Raw genomic sequence first — 19,187 nt, forward strand, 5'->3', positions numbered from 1 at the left:
TTAGATGCAGGTAATCCTCAGGTTACGATAGCAGTTGGGACTAGAATTTCCTTTGCTAAGTCATGCAGTTGTAAAGTGTGATATCATGGGACTGCATTTGTTAGCATTGGCAATCCCAGTTGCCTCATAATCCCAGGATCACTAGGTTTGTTAAGCAAAAAGAGTTGCATGGGTGCCACAGTGGAGGGATGCTGCAGGCAGGCACTACAGAGCTAGAAATTGCCATGGGTAGGTGCTGTGAAGGGCGGATGGATCAGTGGAGGTTATGGGCAGGTGGGGGACATTATAGAGTACAAGAGTCTGTGGATCTCATATTCCACAGCAGACAAAAAAATGGAGGGAGGGACTTGCAAAGCTTCTCCTTAGCTTTGCCTCTGGAAAGTAGAAGGGAAGGATGCAAATGGTAATCAGGTGACTGTGGCTCCTTGTAATGTTGTAATTGCAAGCTAGATACCCAGGGGTCTGGATTGTGATCACATGACCATAGAGACAACTGCAACAGCTTCAGCTTCACAAACAGATCCTTTACAGACTGGTCCCCTTGTTCAGCATTATTGTAATTTTGAATGGTCACTGAATGAATGGTCATAACTCAATGATTATCTGTAATCTTTTTACGGCAAGAATGTAATGGTCATGTAGGGCTTCAAATTTCAATAACTATCAAACAAAATGCAACAAGGTGAGAACAGGCAGAGAGGAATGAAATACATCAGCAGCATTAATTTTTTTATAACAGGAAGTATTAAACTTTACTGAGGTTATATATCTGGCATGATGGAGGTCACACCTTCATAGAACTGAAAAACAGAATGCGAAATAAATTTCTATATTTATTAGAATACCTTAAAAATAATAGAAATTATATGTATTGTTGCATAATTATAAATATGGTAAATTAATAAATAGAATAAATTAAATGTGCTAGAGAATAAGTGTTTTTGAATTTTGGTTCAAAAAATGTAAGCGTTTTAGCTGTAATATTAAGTAATTTTGAAAGTTACAAGCCAAATAATATCAGAATCTGTAATGATGCCCTGGTGACATGAAGAAAATAAGTCTTACCTGCCTGATCCCGTCCTAAAAATATTGAAAAGTCTGTTGGAAGATTTTGGGGTATAAATCCATTCCTCTGCATTTATTTTTATATGCAATCATATAAAGGTGTTTTTCAAGTTGCAGTGCAAATATGCGCCAAGTGTCTGTATTCTGTTATACAAGCAAAGTAATCTGAACTAATTAGAATTAAGCAACCAATAAAATAAAATAGTACATTGCTAGGATTGCATAGGATTTCCTCTGTCCTTTTATACAGTATGTGTTAGCTTTGGTGTATAAAGATAGATGCATTTATAAATGTTAGCACATGTAATGTGTATAAATACTAGAAAATCTCATGAAGAGCAATCCAAACAAATTAAGGCTTTGGCTATTGTGGAATAATCTTTTTAAACTATCTTAAGTCAATCAATGTCAAAAGTAATTGCCTTCCAGTGGTAAGGCAGTTTTGCAAACCACTCAGGGATCTAATGAATATCCATTTCAGATTTTATTTTGGAAGTCATGGGAACTGGTTACACTCTGTTCATTGCACCAGATGGCATCCCATTTGGTATTTGCTAGCTTGTTTGTAACTTGGTATTTTGTTACAAGGGAAGAGGGGCAAATTCAATCATTTGTGTGCCTGATTTAAAAAAAAAACCACTGAAGTTACTGGAAAAAATTATTTCACCGTTGAAAATAGTAGAGTTAATATCCATGTAAACCTTCTGACACTATTGAAAGAAATAATCTAACGAAAGACTAATCCTCAAATGATAACTGTTTCAGGGAAATTTCTTGGCGGAAAGAGAATAACCTCTCTACAACCAAGGAATTTAAAATACCAACTGGAAGAAGTCAGGCAACAGTACTCTTTAGCTCAGTGGTTCTCAACCTGTGGGTCAGGACCCCATTTGGGGTCAAACGACCATTTCACGGGGGTCGCCAAACCACGCTGTCCGCCATTTTTTCCCTTTTCCCTAGCTGTCCTACTCCCTCTTATTGGTGGCCACACCCACTTGGGGGTCACCACAACATGGGGAACTGTATTATGGGGTCATGGCATTAGAAAGGTTGAGAACCACTGCTTTAGCTGCAGTAAAATTCTGTGGGACAAATGTGTGCAGATCATAGCATTTTATATTAAAACTAAAGTCAATTGTAGGTATTATTAAATTATTCTGATAGATTTTTTTCGGTGATAACTATGGAAGCAAATGTAGTGGCAGTACCGAATAAAGAATTAATTACATTAATCATATAAATTTAGTTATTTTTCTGTACCCCACATAAACTTGAACTCTAGTATGATTTTGTGAGTTTCACCATGTAGTTTCAACACACTCTCTGCCTCAGTAGTTGACTTTCAGAATTGTTAAAGTAGCACACGGTATAGGTAGTCCTCGACTTACAACCACAACCGAGCCCAAAATTTCTGTTGTTAAATGAGAAATCGTTAAGTGAGCTTTGCCCCATTTTACAACCTTTCTTGCCGCAGTTGTTAACTGAATTACTGCAGCTGATAAGTTAGTAACCCAGTTGTTAAGTGAATCTGGCTTCCCCATTGACTTTGCTTGTCAGGAGGTCGCGAAGTGTCCTGGGTGACCGTCATAAATATGAACCAGTTGCCAAGCATCTGAATTTTGATCACATGAGCACGGGGATGCTGCAAAGGTCATAACTGTGAAAAACGGTCATAAGTCACATTTTTCAGTGTCATTGTAACTTTGAATGGTCACGAAACGAATTGTTGTAAGTCGAGGACTACCTGTAATAAAAAGCAGAACTAGGATGCATTTTTCCAGATTACTAGAAGAGAGGGGAAGTACAGTATTCCTCTCAAAATTTGGGGTATGGAATCTGAGAGGAAAGACTGCCACAATTATAGCACAAAGCAAGCAAAGATACAGGCTGGCTTTATGTATTCCACAAAACCAAGGCAGTAAAGGTTTATCTCTATCTCTTGACTTGCAACTTAGAAAAGGCATAGTTTAAATCAGTGCTTCACAAACTGTATGTAGCTAGGGAGCATTTTTTTTCAGGGGTTTTTTTTTGTATCCAAAAATGCACAAAATGATACATGCAAAGGTAAGTTTAAAAAAAACCAAAAACCTGCTAAGCTTCATTGTTAGGTCAAAGCTTCTTTTTCCCCCTCTGAGCAGAATGCAGGCAGTTACGGATGCAGTGCTCTGGTTGGAGGAAAGAATGAATGTTTTCATATTTCTTAAAGATTCAGATCATACCTGGGTAAAGTGACCAGAATTGGGTAAAAGTGATCTTTATTTGGGTAACAACAAATAACCTTTACCCAATTGCAACTGGGACCTTTAAATTGTTTTGAACTGTTTTACCTACATTGGGTAAAAAAGGACTTTCTGAGAAGCAATTTTGGATAATGAAGGGAAAGGGTTGGGGGAGCACTGACCTAGATATTTGCATGGACCAGTACTGATCTATGGACTATAGTTTTGAAAACACTGGTTTGATATTCTGCATTTAAAGAAAAGAAGAAGAAATAGTTTAAAATACATAAGAAGTAGAATTTTGTGGGAAAGGATTCAGTGTAGCTTTCTGTATTCACTTAAGGAAGGGAAGTGTCAATGTGGAAACATTTCCAGTAGACCAGTGGTTCTCAACCTTTCTAATGCCGCGACCCCATAATACAGTTCCCCATGTTGTCGTGACCCCTAGCCACTTATACATCACCATGTGCTAGGGGCGTGGCCAAAGAAAAGGAAAAAAATGGTGGACAGCCTTGTTTGGCGACCCACGTGAAATGGTCATTCGACCCCAAATGGGGTCCCGACCCACAGGTTGAGAACCACTGCAGTAGACAATTGTACTTATATTTAATGTTCAGTAACATACTCGAAAAAAACTGAATTTTATCTGATCTGTAATTATCAGAATGGTTTCTTAGCAGCTCTAAGGCAAAAAAGAAGCTGGAAGGATATCTTCCTTCATCGAGACATTTTTTTTTTAGGTTTTGTTGAATTTGTGTAAAATTGTAAGTTAAACCATTTTTCATGTATGAAAAAGAATGAAACATGCAGTATGTGTTCTGACATTAAAAGTTACATTAGCTAAATGTTTAAGGCCTTGAAATCTTTCTTGGACAGGAGTATAAAACTTTTACTGCCTTGTTTCTTCCTGCCAGTCATGAGTTTATCCTTCTTGGTTTTTCTTTTTCCTTTTTATTTCTAATTTTCAAAAAAAAAAGGCAGGAGGCATCTTGTTTCTGAAAAGAACAATTTGTTTCCCTGCATTCACTGTTTTGTATTTCTCATTTTCTTCTAGATTAGGCCAGATGGGTTACATCCCATGACTAATATAAACTTGACCTGGTTGGCAAATATTAAGTTTACTTTGTTATACATAGGTTGTTCATCCAAGGGTATTTCTAGACTATAGATTACATTTGTTCACTAATAAGCACTCCAGCTTTTCCTTTTATTTTCCTATCATTTTGTTGCTATAAAAATGATACATAGTCCTTTTCAAGGGCTGATATATAAAATTAAATTAATTGGACTAAACCAGTGTTTCTCAACCTTGACAATTTTAAGGCATGAGGACTTCAACTCCCAGAATTCCACAGCCAGCATTGCTGGCTGTGGAATTCTGGGAGTTGAAGTCCACATGCCTTAAAATTGTCAAGGTTGAGAAGCACTGGACTAACCCCTAAATCTATAACTTCTGATGTAGGACCCATTATTTAATTCTAAAAGTATGTGTTCCACCCCCAATCCAGATAAGCTTTGCACTTGGATATCTGACATAGACTTCTACTTATCACAGAATCATAGGATTGGGACCAATCCCCTACCCAGGGCAGGAATCCTTATGCCTTTCCAAAACAAATGACTGTCCATCCTTTGCTTAAAAAACATCCAATATTGGAGACTGAATGGCCCAAGAAGCAGATTTTTCCATTGTTTAATATCTCTTATAAGCAAGAAGTTCCTCCTTATTTCAACTTTGAATCATCCCTCTGTAAAGCTTTCATCCATTTTTCTGTATACCTATGTAAATCTGAAGTTCATGCAGACAGATATTTAATTAGGGTAATTATCATAGTGGAAAATATAGTTAACTCAGGGTTGACTTGTTGGATACTTGGTATCCTCTGAACCTTCTTATGTTCTGAAAGATAAGCATTTTCAAACAGGTGTTGTCTGAAATAAAAATAATGTTTTAGGCAGGACATCCATCTTAATCAAATAAATTTTCCCCAACAGTGACAATTGTGTTTAACACATCTTTTTTTAAATTTCATTCCAAGTCTTAACATACAATAGTTATTTTGAAACAACATACAGTTCATGTTTGTCATATTAATGCCCAAGTATTTTATCTTGTTCTCAACCTTAAGACATGTTTTATTCACCATGTCTATTTGATCTTGTTTCTTCATATTTTTGTCAACATCGTTGTCTTCTGTTCAATGATCTTAAAGTCTGCAAGTACACCAGATTCTTTTAATTTGCCATTAAAATTTCAGCTCCCTTTAAACAATCCTCCAAAACAAGCATCAAGCCATCAAAAGCTTAGTTTATAAAGTTTTTTTTTAATCTGTATGCCCTTAATCCCTTCATCTTGTCTTATGTCTCCAATTCAATATTTTTAAAACTAAAATAAACAAAAGAGGAGACAATGACAACCCTGTCTTGTTTCTTTTTGTATCTCATATGGTTTAGGTAAACCTTCATTAACAATTATTTGTTCCTTCTGGGAGGTGTAAATTGAGTATGCCAGATCAGTTCAAAATAGAACATATACAGTAGGTGATCATGACTGAGGAAGCCAATTTGGTCTGTGGTCTTGGTCCTGAGTGAGCCAGCTGTACTGGTGTGGATTTAGCTTCTTACAGCTGAGTCATGAAAGCAAACCAAGCCAAGAAAAATGGGTGGGGAGGTGATGTGACTAGGATCCATAAAAACCTCTATCTTCTTTCCAAAGGTACCTGTCAGAGAACTGTTTTATGGTGAACGTATGAATGTCAATATTAGGACCAGGCATTAGTTTGCATTCTGAGCCAAGAAAGCAGGCCTCCAATGGCATGTTGAAGACCATGAGGTTTATGGTGCTGATTTTCTGGAATAACACAGGATAAATACCAGCCATAACAACTATTGTACATTTACACATGGGCAGTCACACAACATTTTCTGGCAGTCCTTTAAAGCAGCTGTAATTTTTCCCAGGATCATGCTTTATTTGGGTTTAGGAGTGGCTGATAATGGAAGCCCTCTTTTCCCTTTGAATCCAAAGTCCTGCATAACTCTAAAGCTTTCTAATATCTCAAAATCATTCAAATGAAGTCAACATGTAAAGCAAAAAGAACTTTTGTCATATTACGGATTAGCTCTATTTTAGGCAAAAGAATTGAATAAATGCTGAATTGTATTCTTAGTTGCCCTTAAAAAAGGCTACGCATCATATACAGCAAGATTCAAAGAGCAAGGATGTTTCAGGACCGTATCATTTCCTAGCAAAAGATATGTTTAAATTAGGGAAGTGGTGATAGGTATGACATGCAAATCCAACTGAACTCCAAAACATCTTTTCCCCTTTAAATCTGGGCTGCTCTGCAATTCTTTTTAGCCCTAAAGTTATCAGTATTAATAATTTGATAAACCAATTCAGTTAACTTTAACCAATTCAAGACCCATCATACCCACTAAGAGTAGAATGAATGTTTAAGGCAATGCAGGTAATCCTCAATTTATGACCATAATTGAACTTGGAATTATGGCCATAAGCTGAGGCACCCATGTAACCAGAAGTAATTTTATGGCCTTTTTGCTGCAATTGTTAAATGAACCCATTCATTTGAATGGGTGCTTTTCCCCTGAAACTGGCCAAAATCATTGTGGAGCATGGTCACGTGAGTGTGGAATGTCAAGAAGAGTTGTAAAGCTGAGATGCCTGACATGGGGTCATGTGACCACAGGGGGTGGCATGATCATTTACAATGGTCAGATGTGCTTTATGAGCCATAAAGCACCCATTCGGTGACCATCATAACTTCAAACTGTTATAAAAAGATTGGTTGTTAAGCAAGTACTACCTGTATGTGTTTAGTAAAATGGTTGTGAATTTCAAAATACCACCACTGTTGTCACTTCCAATTGATGCCTTTGTTATTTCTTATTATTATTTAGCAGTATCTTCTGATAAAGGAAATTATTAATATGAATACCTCTGATAGATTTCAAAGCTTTTCAATTTCTGTCATTTGAGGGACTTGGCAAGCGTTCTGGGTCTTTTCCTGGCCTACCTGATCTGCCTGTTATCTGCCATAGTCTGCAGCTGTGAAGAGCACTCCCCCAAGCATCTCTGCCGTGATAATTTGCTTTCATTTGCCTGGGAAAGAAGCCATGAGAAGAATAGAGGAAGCACTTAGTACAGCCAGAGAAGATGTAACTTGCCATCTTGCTTAGCCTTTGCGAAGCTATATCTGGGCAATGAGTGGGTAGGTCAGATGAGGTTTGCATTTGCATAGACTGTGCTTCTAGTGTGGATACCTGGTGGCAAAGTACTGATTCACCCACTTGAAAGCTGAGGAGCAACAATTGCCACTGTTGATCTGCAGCAGTTGTTTCTGCCATTGGAGTTGTCTTTATACCAAGTTTCATTTTGCTTTCATTATTGCAAGCACATTATCCCTCTGCTATTGCTGTTGCCGCAGCAGGGCAGAGGGAACATTGTAAGAACACAGTGGGTACTGTGGATATTGTGTACTGTACTACAGTGAATGGGTAGTTTAGTGTTGGAATGCTTTGCAAAGAAGTTGCTTCTTTTAGATCTTTGGGATTGGCTTAACAGGGAAGAGTAAAAAGGAGAGAGGAGAGGTGTGACCCACCCAGCCTAATTGCCTGGCTCTCTATTCTTCTTACGCCACGTACTATAGGGGAAATTGCAATTTCCAAATCTTCCTTTTCTAGCACATTTCTATTTTAATGTCCAATTCTTTTCTTGTACAGAAAAGCAAACATGTGCTATTTTTCTTAGGTAAGAGATGAAATACGCATACTGTATATGTGAAGTAAGTGGCATGAGGAAGAGAACTTCTGAGGAGACATGCTTAGGATTTTACAAGACTTACTATTCTTTGGAGGGTAGCATAGTTTTTTTTTTAAAAAAAGGAAAGAAGTGCTTATATTCTTTTTCATAAAAGAACAGTTTATGTTTTCCCATTTCTTCCTGTGGAAGAATATCCAATCACTAATTTGGTTCTCCCAGAAACAGTAGCTGGCCTTCTCTTCGAATGCTGAACTGAGACAGTGCTTCAAATCAATGTTTCCCAAATTTACAAGAAAATTACCCCAGGAAATAATCTTTTTGCTCAGCGTTCACCATTTGGGAGCCAGCTAGACTCTATGATTAGTGGCTACATTAATGTTTTAAATAAATAAACAGATTTAATTATTGTTACACTTTCTCTGCAGGACACGTGCTAGGTAAACTCTTGAATTATTGGTACAAATTAAAATGGCCAACACTTAAAAGAAACTTAATTTTTTTTATGCTTAAAATGGGCTGCCAAGAATTACTGGGACTGGACATTATATTTAATATGTTTTCCCCCCTTACTTTAATTATCTACTTCACATTTCCCTGCCTACTAATCCACTGCTTACCCATTTTGATGTGCTATGGAAATGCTAGCAGTCGTCTCATGCTCTTTGAGATGGCCACCGATGCAACATAGGTTCATTTAAGTAGCTGTCAGAAGAACATGAAATTTCTGGAAGAACAGGTAAAAATTACTTCACTGATTCTCATCATAACTCAATATAATTCTGTTCCAATTCAGGCTGTTTGCTCCTAGGAAACTTTCCAAACAGGACATAGTGGGAAATAGGTGTGCTTTTTCCCCTTCTCTTTTGGCACTATACGTATTGATCAGAAGGATATTGCTTCCAAATATCTGTATGGCTTGATCATGGACACAATATAATAATGGTGCATTTGATATATTTTAGGAAATAATCTATTGTTTGGAGATGGCTGAATGGTGGTACAGATGATTGTGTGTTATGGTTGATGATATAAATGGATCCACAATACAAATGCTTGGTGATGGAATAAAAAAACAATTAATCGAGAATTTTTTTCATCCATAAAGTAGTACAATATGGCAATGATAGCATAGGTGAAGAGGGAAATATACATTTAATCTCATCCACAGGTTAGGCCAGATCAGGCAATAAAATACCATTTTGCATACAAATTTTTAAAATTAATATTTAAGAGTACTTTTCTTGCTTCATTTCCTTTTGTGTTTCTGAGGATAGCAATGGTTTCTGGATAGCTGGAAAAAATATGGTATGCTATAAAGTTGATCCCTATTTACAGATTGACTTCTCTTATTAGACTCTTAAGTATTAATTTGATTGGGCATCTTAATAAATTGTTTGTTTGGTAATTCAGATAGCATTTTATATGATTATTGCCTGATTATAAGGTCTTTATAGGAAGAGAACGAAGTAGTGTATATTCATTGCTGGCTTTTGTATTCAATAGAATAACACATTCTTTTATTATTCAAACATAGCTCATTTCTTGCTGGTTTCAATAAGATTTTTAATAAATATGTAAATCTGAAAATTAATTTACTGCATATGCTTGGCAGCATGATGTTCGAGCTGACAAAAGTTTGATGGATTGTAAAATTATCCCCTTAAAAATCATCAGTCATATAAACAGAATATATCAACCTCTGGTAATTTTACAGCTTTTTCTTCATCTTATCTTCTCTTAGGAACTCACTTAAAATTGATTATAACGTAGTGTATTTTTGGTCCCATAATTCATTCATAGATTAATTAGATTTTAGGTTAATATCCTATCATCGTTTGGGACAAGAGCCAAGAGTTTTTTCCAGTTGTTAGAGAGCTGCAGAGGAAAAACCTTGATTACTGTTCCCACATGGTTTTGCCTATCAGAACTGACCGCTAATCAGATTCAAACCACATAAAATGAAATAATCTTCAGGGCATTTATTTTCTACTTTGCTGTTACAATATTAAGAGCCATTAATTGGTTTAACAATACGATAGCACTAAAAAAAAACATTTTTCTTATAATTATTCCGATTTTATCCTTTGGCCATTACCTAGGCAGCCACAAACTCACAGGGAATATGTTATTTTGTGTATTTTTAAATACATGGAAGGGTATCCATCTGTTTCAATTGTGGAAACAGTTTTCATGGATGTAGGAATGAATGCAGCTGCAAAGTCCTGATAAAATTAATTTTGGGAAGGAACACTCCATGCATATATTTTACCAACTACATTCTGAATAGATATACAGAAGAAATGGCAAAATAGAACATTTATCTGAAAAGTGTACATTTATATAAAGGCTTGCCACGTTCCCAATTGTTTTGGCACTTAAATGTGTGGCTAGCACAGATTGCATATAATAAAGACTATCTATTCAAATATGTTACTGAGCAGGCAGAGGCCATTTGAGCATTAAACTGGACAGAATGCAAGATTTTCAAATGCCCATGTCAAGGGTCCTTAAATTGTGGCCTCTATGCTTGTTTAATTTTAATTTGTTATTGTTTTGGGAACCTATTTGTACATATGGCTTATAGCAGCATTGGAATATTGGATTGGAAATTATATAACACAGTACCAAAGTTTTGCTTTTTCTGCCTTTCCTGATGCTGAGTGAAGGTGCTCTCCATTCTTCCTTGAGTTGGTCAGGAATTATTCTAGCATAATACTTGTTTTACTGACTGCCTATATTATCAATATTACTTCAGTTATAACAATGCTGGTGTTTATCTTGATGTTGCATGTACAATGTAAGATCAACAAAGCAATTGGATAATTCTTCAACTTTGATGGCCTCCCTCTTTTACACTTACCAGTTGATAGGGAGAAAATCTGTCAAACACAGATGTTGAGGCTCTTCCTTTTCCAGACGAATCGGTCATAACCCAAACTGAATAAAGGTTGTTTGTGTGTTTGTTTGTTTTCTTTAGAAAAGATTAAAGTCATGAAAGGAGCTGAGTCACAAGCAGGATTCTCTTACTTTTCTTTCTTTATACAGACAACAGATGCTGGCTTCCAAATTCTTCTCAGCTCTGTTTGGGAGGCAGTTGGAATGGGGTGGGGGCTTGGTCCTATAGTTTCTGTGTTATTTCATCCTACTGCACCATTTTGTTGTTATAATATTTTACTGTTATGCTAACTGAAACCCCAGCAAGTAGTTCTCTTTGTCTCATGCACTGCTGTCTCCATCTCTTGAAGGAAACGACAGCAGAATGTCATCACACAAGGTTGACTGGAGGAGAGAGGATATGCCCTCATCAGGCTGTAACAGCCAATAAGTGCCTCTCCAATCTTGCTTGCTACTGTTCACCTGACTTTGCCTCTGACATATTGAGTAGCAAAGCATAACAGATTCTGCACACTTTGAGGCTGTCCTTGATGTTATTGGAACAAGGAGGAAAGTGCTGGCATATTTTAAGCCTCTTTCCCTCATGAGAAAGGACAATATCATGAAGATGATTAGACATAAGTCAGGAAAGGTCTTTGGTTGCATTTCCTCCATAAAAAATCATTCAAGCGCCCCCACCATCCCCAATAAAACAATCTAACACAGCATATTCCAAAGATTGAGTCATCTCTAAACATTCCCTCTTCTTGGAAAGCATTCCTCTGTTAGACATTCTTATATGCTCTATGTAGACTAACATATAAAAAATAAGAAAGGGGGAAGGAAGGAAATACTAGGTTTTATTCCTGTGTTCTTGCTTACTTCTGAATGATTTCAGAGATCTTCCTTTGCAAACATCCAGTTGTGCATGTGGATATTCATACTTTACCTGGCACCAGAAAGAGCAACTTTGGTCTGGAAAAAAATGAAAGAGCTCAGAATGATAATAGCATTGCTGACAGATTATCTCCACAGTGTATACTTTTTAAATTTGTTATAAATAGGTCGTATTCATGCTGTGATTGTGGAAGGGTATACAACTTTATAACAAGCAGGTACGCACTCAAAATATTTATGTAGGTTGTTATTGACCAATTATAGTAAAGTTTTAAAGCTTTAAAGCCTTATTAAAAAGGTCCAACTGGTATCTGCAGATAGAGCTACAGTTTTGAAATTGACTAATAGGGGGTCATACTTTTGTCAAGTATAAAAAAAACCTTCAGAAATGTATTTCTAAGCTAAAGAGAGGTTTGATTTTTCAGGGGTGGGAGACCTGCAGCCAAATGTAAAGGGGGCTGACATTGTAATTCAGCATCTGGAGACCCATAGGGCACTGCCTCATAGTTACCAAATTCACTCACAAATGCACATTAGCACATATGCACATATTTCCACAAGTGTCTTTAACATTGCCACAGAGTTCTGCATAGTCAGTATTTAGAGAATAATTCTTACAACTGATAATGTACACTAAAATTGGCATCTAGCAGTTCCTTCTTTCCCCCTACCATCAGAACTGATGAGGCTTCTTGGATGAGCAGTGAAATGTTTTCTTCTTTTTCCTCAAGGAGTAAAACAGTCCAGTTGTCTTTTGAAGACAGAAAGCACCTTTGAGGTAACTATGAATTGAATGACTGTCAGACATTCAGCAAGTATCTTATCCTTGCAGTACTACAGTTGTTTTCACAGTGAACCAACCTTTCGCCACAACAGTAACTGCTCAATTTAAGCATGGTGAAATGGTAGCATGATGCAATAGAATGTCAGTTTTTACTTTGGCGGTTTTAATTTTTTAAAAAATATTAATTTATATGCTACGCACCTTGTTAGCCAAAGCAACTTGATGAAACTTGTGAAAAGGTAACGAGCTGGCATTGAGCGTTGACTTAAGTTGGGTGGGCAGAGCCCCAGGAGGCAAGCTGAAGCAAGAGTTCCCGCCATGAGAGAACATCTTTTCCACATCTCATTTTCTCTTGCACCACAGCTGTACTAGAAAGCTGTACGCTGCATCACCAATTGGTACAAATGCCACCCATAGTAGTTGCACAGTAGCTAAAAACATTATTAAAGACTCTCATGAAATTTGTACATTCATTAATTCAGATGTTTCATATAGTTGGCATGCACCAGCATATCTCACATTTTTCTTTAAATTTATTGTTCCCATGCAGCCTGTTTATTAAGTCTGCATATAAATCTTGTATTTATCCCTCCAATATATTTAGATAATACTGTCTCATGATTACAAATTGTTCTCTATGGGTGGTCTGTGTGTTCCTCAACCTCAGGGCCTCTACCTGAGGCCTGGATGTTTGAGAGTTCTGCATAGTATCTTAGCTGTTCTTAGCACTGCATTCTTCCAGACAGAGAGCTCTGATGTAGTTCGTGGGATCTGTTGGAGCCACTCTCTCAGCTTACGAGTCACAGTCCCAAGTACTCTCACCACACTTTGGCCTTTACTTTGGCTCTCCAGTTCTTCCTTCAGGCCCTAGTACTTTTCCAGTTTCTCACACTCCTTTCTGATGTTGCTGTCACATAGCACTGCTATATCTATCATTACTGCTTCTTTTGGTACTTGTCTGCTACTACGATGTCTGGTTGATTGGTCAGTACCTGCCTGTCTGTCTAGATCTGGAAGTCCCATAGGATCTTAGCTTTCTTATTTTCCACAATCTTTGTGGGACCTCCCATCTAAACCTAGAAGGTTCTAGCTCATATTCTGTACACAATGCTACCTATTTGATTGTGTTGTTTAGTGTATAGGCTATTCCTGCCAACCACGTGTTGGACTGTATCTAGGCTTCTGCAGAGCCTGCACTTCGAGTCCTGCCTACTGCGGTAGACCCCTACTTCTATGGATATGGTGTTTAGTGCTTATTTTTGTGCTGCTATGATCAATACCTCAGTACTATCTTTTAGTCCAATCTTTTCCAACCACTGGTAGGATTTCCCAATGTCTGCTATCTCCACTGTTGATGGTACATCCCATGCAGGGTCTCGTCTTTCCATGGCACTTCCTCTGCTTGATCTTCCTCCTACATCTGCTGCTGCTTCAGGCATTCTCTTTGGGTGCCATCTTATTGATGTGCTCCAGGTTTCATCCATGACAGTGGCTTTGACGCTCACCACAACCTGACTCCCCTCTTTCCCGCTGGTGTACTCTCTGCATTTTGGACTTGCGGTGGAAACCTCTGTACATACAGATTTTCAGCAGTTTCCATGACCTTTGGCCAGCTCACTATACCAACAGAGTGTCTGATGACTGGCAGAACATACATGTTGATGGCATTGATCTTGTTCTTCCCATTGAGCTGGCCCCTCAGGACCTGACTGATTCTTTGGTGGTTTTTGGACGTTGCTGTCTTCCTAGCCGCTACATCATGGTTCCCATGTGACTGTGGAATACCAAAGTACTTGTAACTGCTCAGTGTATCTGTTATGTCAGGGCTTTTCAACCAGTGGTACGGGTACCACCTGTGGTACACTGGCACCTGGCAGGTGGTACGCGACCATCCCACAAATGTGGTAGTGGGGGAGGGGAATGAGCTGAACCACTGCACAAGCCTGAGCGAGAGATGGCTGGAGCTGCAGGGCTGTCAGGGCTCAGCGGAAGCGCCAAGATCAGCAGTTCTTCAGGACTGTCAGGGCATCAGGATCAGCGCCAGGCTCCAGCTCGAGCTCGGTGCTGATCCTGGCGCTTCTGCTGAGCCCAGAAGAAGCGTCGATCAGCTGGAATGTTGCAGCATCTCCAGGGTCTTGTGATTTACATTCAGATGCTTGGCAACTGATTCATATTTATGACAGTCACAGTGTCATGTGAAGTGACCAAAACCTGCTGCAACCACTCAGCAGACGGGGGGAATAAAAACCAAACACCCCCCACCCCACCCCTGCTGCCAATTCTCACAACAATGAAAACCTCGGACAGGAGGAAGAGCACTGCCAGGTGGGCAGGCAGGTGTCTTGCTCGGCTGTGGCTTGGGGGCACTTTTTTCAGTGCCATTGTGACTTCGAATAGTCACTAAGCGAACTGTTAAGTCAAGGACTACCTGTACTTTATCACTTTTTTCCTTTTTTTTTTTTTAGTCATCAAGTTTTTGACACCTTGCTAGACGACTGGTGGTACTCAGATATTGCCATATCCTAAAAGTGGTACAATGGGTGAAAAGGTTGAAAAGTTCTGTGCTATGTGATCCACTAGTATATATATTTTGACATAACACATGATGCAACAGATACAATATGAAAACAACTTGAAAATCCTAAAAAGTAAGAAGAGAGCAATGCTTGGGAGGAATATTGTTGACAGAATTTCATTATCTGTAGCATCCCAGTAGTATTAGATTTGTAATATACTGAATGTAATATTACTCTGTGCTTTATTACCATTTTACCTGTATTATCTTAAATTTATTTTACATTGCCTGAGAAACAAATAGAATGAAAGAGGATGTAAATGCATACTAGAAATAGTGCCTGAATGTTATTTCAAAAAAATGCTGATTTAGAGATGGATATTGTAGAATTCATTTGAAAACTCAGATACTGTACAAAAGCAGGAACAGCAATAAAATGTCAAACTAACTTATAACATTTTTGGCAGCTTACACTATTTGATATTTAAAAGCTGATACTACTTACGGTAGGCAGATATAGATTTTAATAAAGGCTCAAATATTAAACATACTTTATTTATTTGATTTTAATGCTTAAATATCCTTTTGTTAATTATTCAGTGTACTTTACAGAAATTAAAACTCTGGGGTGAGTTCAGACCTTCTACTGGATGTCAGGGAGAAAGGGAAGCGCTCAGTCAGTTCTTGCCAATTTCTGCAAATGAGTGCCCTAGTTATGTTAGGCCAAAACAGAATTAGGGAAATGGCAAACTTTCATATAAATTACAGAGCATTCTCTTGAATGGCATGAGAGATACTGCAGGGGAAGAAAGGAACTGTCAAAACTCAGTTCCTCTCCCTTTTCTATCAGACAGCATCCACTGCAATCCTGTGACTTGAGCCCTCCCACTCACCAAAAAATTAGCCTGGCTCTTGTTAAACTAATAGGCGAATCTAAAATTCATCTGTATACATCCACTCAAAGCAACCTAGAAATAATAAGAAAAAAAAACAAAATGTTGTATGACTATATTGTAAAATGTCACATTATTCGGATGTATAAACAGAAAGACACTGGAACACCTCCTATTTCCCTGTCCCCCCCCCCTTCCCACCCTTCCACTCACCGGCCCCATTTGTGCCTCTCAAAACAATGGAAGCAATATCCTGCAGGGCTGCAGTGAGAAACAGCAAAACATCCATTAGAGACTAAGCAACACAGCCTCCACTATGCAAAAGAGAATAGTAACTGAAGAGTATTTCAGAAGACTTGAGCTTCAGAAGTGGGGGGGGGGGCAGAAAGATGGGTTGCATAAACTTCCTTACCAAATCATTTCACTCAGTTCAGAAACTTTAATGCATTGATGATGCAGTTCTAGGCTGTATGCGTTGGGACTTAACATCTTACTCTGTAGGTGAGTCCTAAACCTTATTTAGGTAAAATCAGAAGCATTAATCACAAGCATTGCTGTTTCTAATGAATTTAGAGGCTACATTCAGTTTTTATATCTGGTCAAATACAGAAAATTATATTTCCTGCATAGTATTTTACTATCTATTATTTTGTATTTGCTACATAGTATTTTATTTTATCATTACCTTCATCATAATCACTATTTAAGATAACTGTGGCCATGCTATTGTTTGCCAGTTAGATTAACTTAGTTTCTTCCCAAAGTATAGTAATCTTCTAACCTTATTTTTACGAACTTTTACTTTCATTTTTCAGTATTCTGCTGCATATCCCAAATCTGTTCTGGGCAAACCTCATAAAGCCTCACAATAGATAGCAGGATGCCCAAAGCAAAAGTCCACACTATGAATGGATGCCAATTCTTCCACGGGTGTCGAACTCGATCACGTCATGTGATGTATCTATGATGTTTTTTGCCAGGGTGGGCATGGCCTGCGTGTGATGCATCCGGCCCACCAGCCATCAGTTTGGCACTCCTGTACCAGGTGATAGAACTGGATTGCAGTTCTTTGGTTTTAAGCAAAAAAGGCTCGTTGCTTCAACACCTTTCTTTCATATTATTAAACAATCAAAATTCAGGTGATTGTATTTCTCAGTTTCACAGCTTCATTCATTAATAAGTATTTTGTTTAAGCTTAACAGATAGGATCCATTCAGAGCAGATATTAATGAGTTGTTTTCTCACATGCAATTCATTATCCCCTATTCCACTCTACCCACTGCAACAAAAATTGTCCTTGATAGGTGGGAGATTGTTGTATTTTTTTTTTCTGAAACCAGAATATCAAGTAACATAAAGAGGTGTTTTTCCTTATAGAGTTTTGTTAAATGGTAATGCCTTAGATAAACGTAATATACTTCTAAATATAAACAGTTTTCTTTTAAAAATAATGATCAAATCAATTTCCCAAACAGTTCATATTTTTTTCTTCAGGCAGAAAACAAAGGCCCTCTCATTATTTATCTTAAGACTATGATAGAGCTCTGTTGAGAAGAACATTGCCTGCTTCAGGAAAAATAATCCTGGGATTTTTGCTCAAGCAGCAAAAGATTATTTTAAAAATTATCCTATGCTCAAAAAAGAGAAAATTTCCCACAATATATAAGAAAAATAAAGACTTTACTTATTATTTAAAGTTACATTTTAAAGGGAGAAAAAGTTCAAACACTGTTTATACCTTAGCTATAATATTCAATTTGATGCTTCCATGAGGTGATTTTACAATTCTTAACTGTGAGGTTTTCCTCATCCACTATGCCCTTTATTTCATTTAGCTAAATGAGATCTTGATAGTATGACATTAAAAAAAAACCTAGCTGAGAAATGATGCCAAATTTTGGACAATTATGGGATTCAAGGATGACACTGGTGTGCGATGATGCATAGAAGTGTGGATAATAGGTCTTCTGCTGGAAGACATAATGCATAATTATACTTTCTCGATAGTTACTAGCATGTAGTAGAGACAACTTAGAATAGAAGTACTGACAGTCAAAAGATAACGGAGAAGAAAATAAGCTAAGTTGCATGGAAATCAAACATTTTCAATGGCTTCTCACTTCTCCAGAATAGATAATATTGTTGTATGCATTGTCAGATATCTAGATTATGGAATTGACAAGTAACCCAGTTTTACTTTTTGTTCAAATAAATTATTCAATAAAAATGAGCAGGAAGTTTCTCTTGATTGTGCACAGTAGCAGCATACAAAGGTGTCAATAATGAAAAGGGAGTGGCTCCCTAATATTCATTATCCATAGTTTTCTTCTCTCACTTTTAATAAGTAATCACTTTCAAATGAAAGAGAAAAAAAAATATAAGAGCCTGACAGGAAGAGTTAAAGAAGTCCTGTTCCATCTTATCTGTGGATGAAGCAAATGGTTGGAAGGTTGCACCCATTTTACAGCATTTTATTCGGAGCAGACCAATGTAAGATGGTGCGATACAGGGGCATCATCAGATGTTATGAAGATAATAATTTGGGGATGGGCAAGAGATTGTCCAAAGCAGCCTGATAGGCTGGCTTAATTCCATTTTTAACTTTTAGAAAACTGTGGATTCTAACTGGAAACAAAATCACTACTTTTCCACATATCTGCTATCCAGTTTTCCAAAAAGACCAGGTGTAATTTATTATTAGTGAAAAAGTAAAAACATCTGACTTGTAGTATTGTTTAACTGAGTTCTAGTACGGTATTTAGAAATATTTGTTAACCGCAGAATATTTTTTTGAAAATGAAAAAACCTGAAAATGTTAACCTTCTCTCTCAGCTGTTATGAATGTATTCAATATTGTTTAATCTCACTAATAATTTCTGAGACATCTAACAGTGTTAAATTATAAAATTACCATGATAAATAATATGGATTATGAGTCCATATTGATTGATTAAAAAATAGAGGTATCTTGAAGATTTAACTTGTGAACAGCTTGAAAATTATTCCACCATGTTTTTATTTTATCTTTTTAATTAGAAACAAGATTGGTTAGTTCTTCTGCTCAGGGATTAGGTGTGAAATGAAAGATCTTGGGTTATACAGTTATACCTATGGCACACGTGCCAGAGGCGGCATGTGGAGCTGTCTCTGTGGGCAC

At 37.4% G+C, this 19,187-nt stretch overlaps 1 protein-coding gene across 14 annotated transcripts in view; it reads left to right on the forward strand.

The window, feature by feature from the left end:
• The window catches only part of NCKAP5 (NCK associated protein 5), a 656,435-nt gene that overhangs the window by 626,715 nt on the left and 10,533 nt on the right, over window positions 1-19,187 (forward strand). The window lies entirely within an intron of this gene.

Source organism: Crotalus tigris, unplaced genomic scaffold, assembly GCF_016545835.1.
Source record: "Crotalus tigris isolate CLP2741 ecotype Arizona unplaced genomic scaffold, ASM1654583v1 scf7180000024374.3283719, whole genome shotgun sequence".
Taxonomy (NCBI): Eukaryota; Metazoa; Chordata; class Lepidosauria; order Squamata; family Viperidae; genus Crotalus; species Crotalus tigris.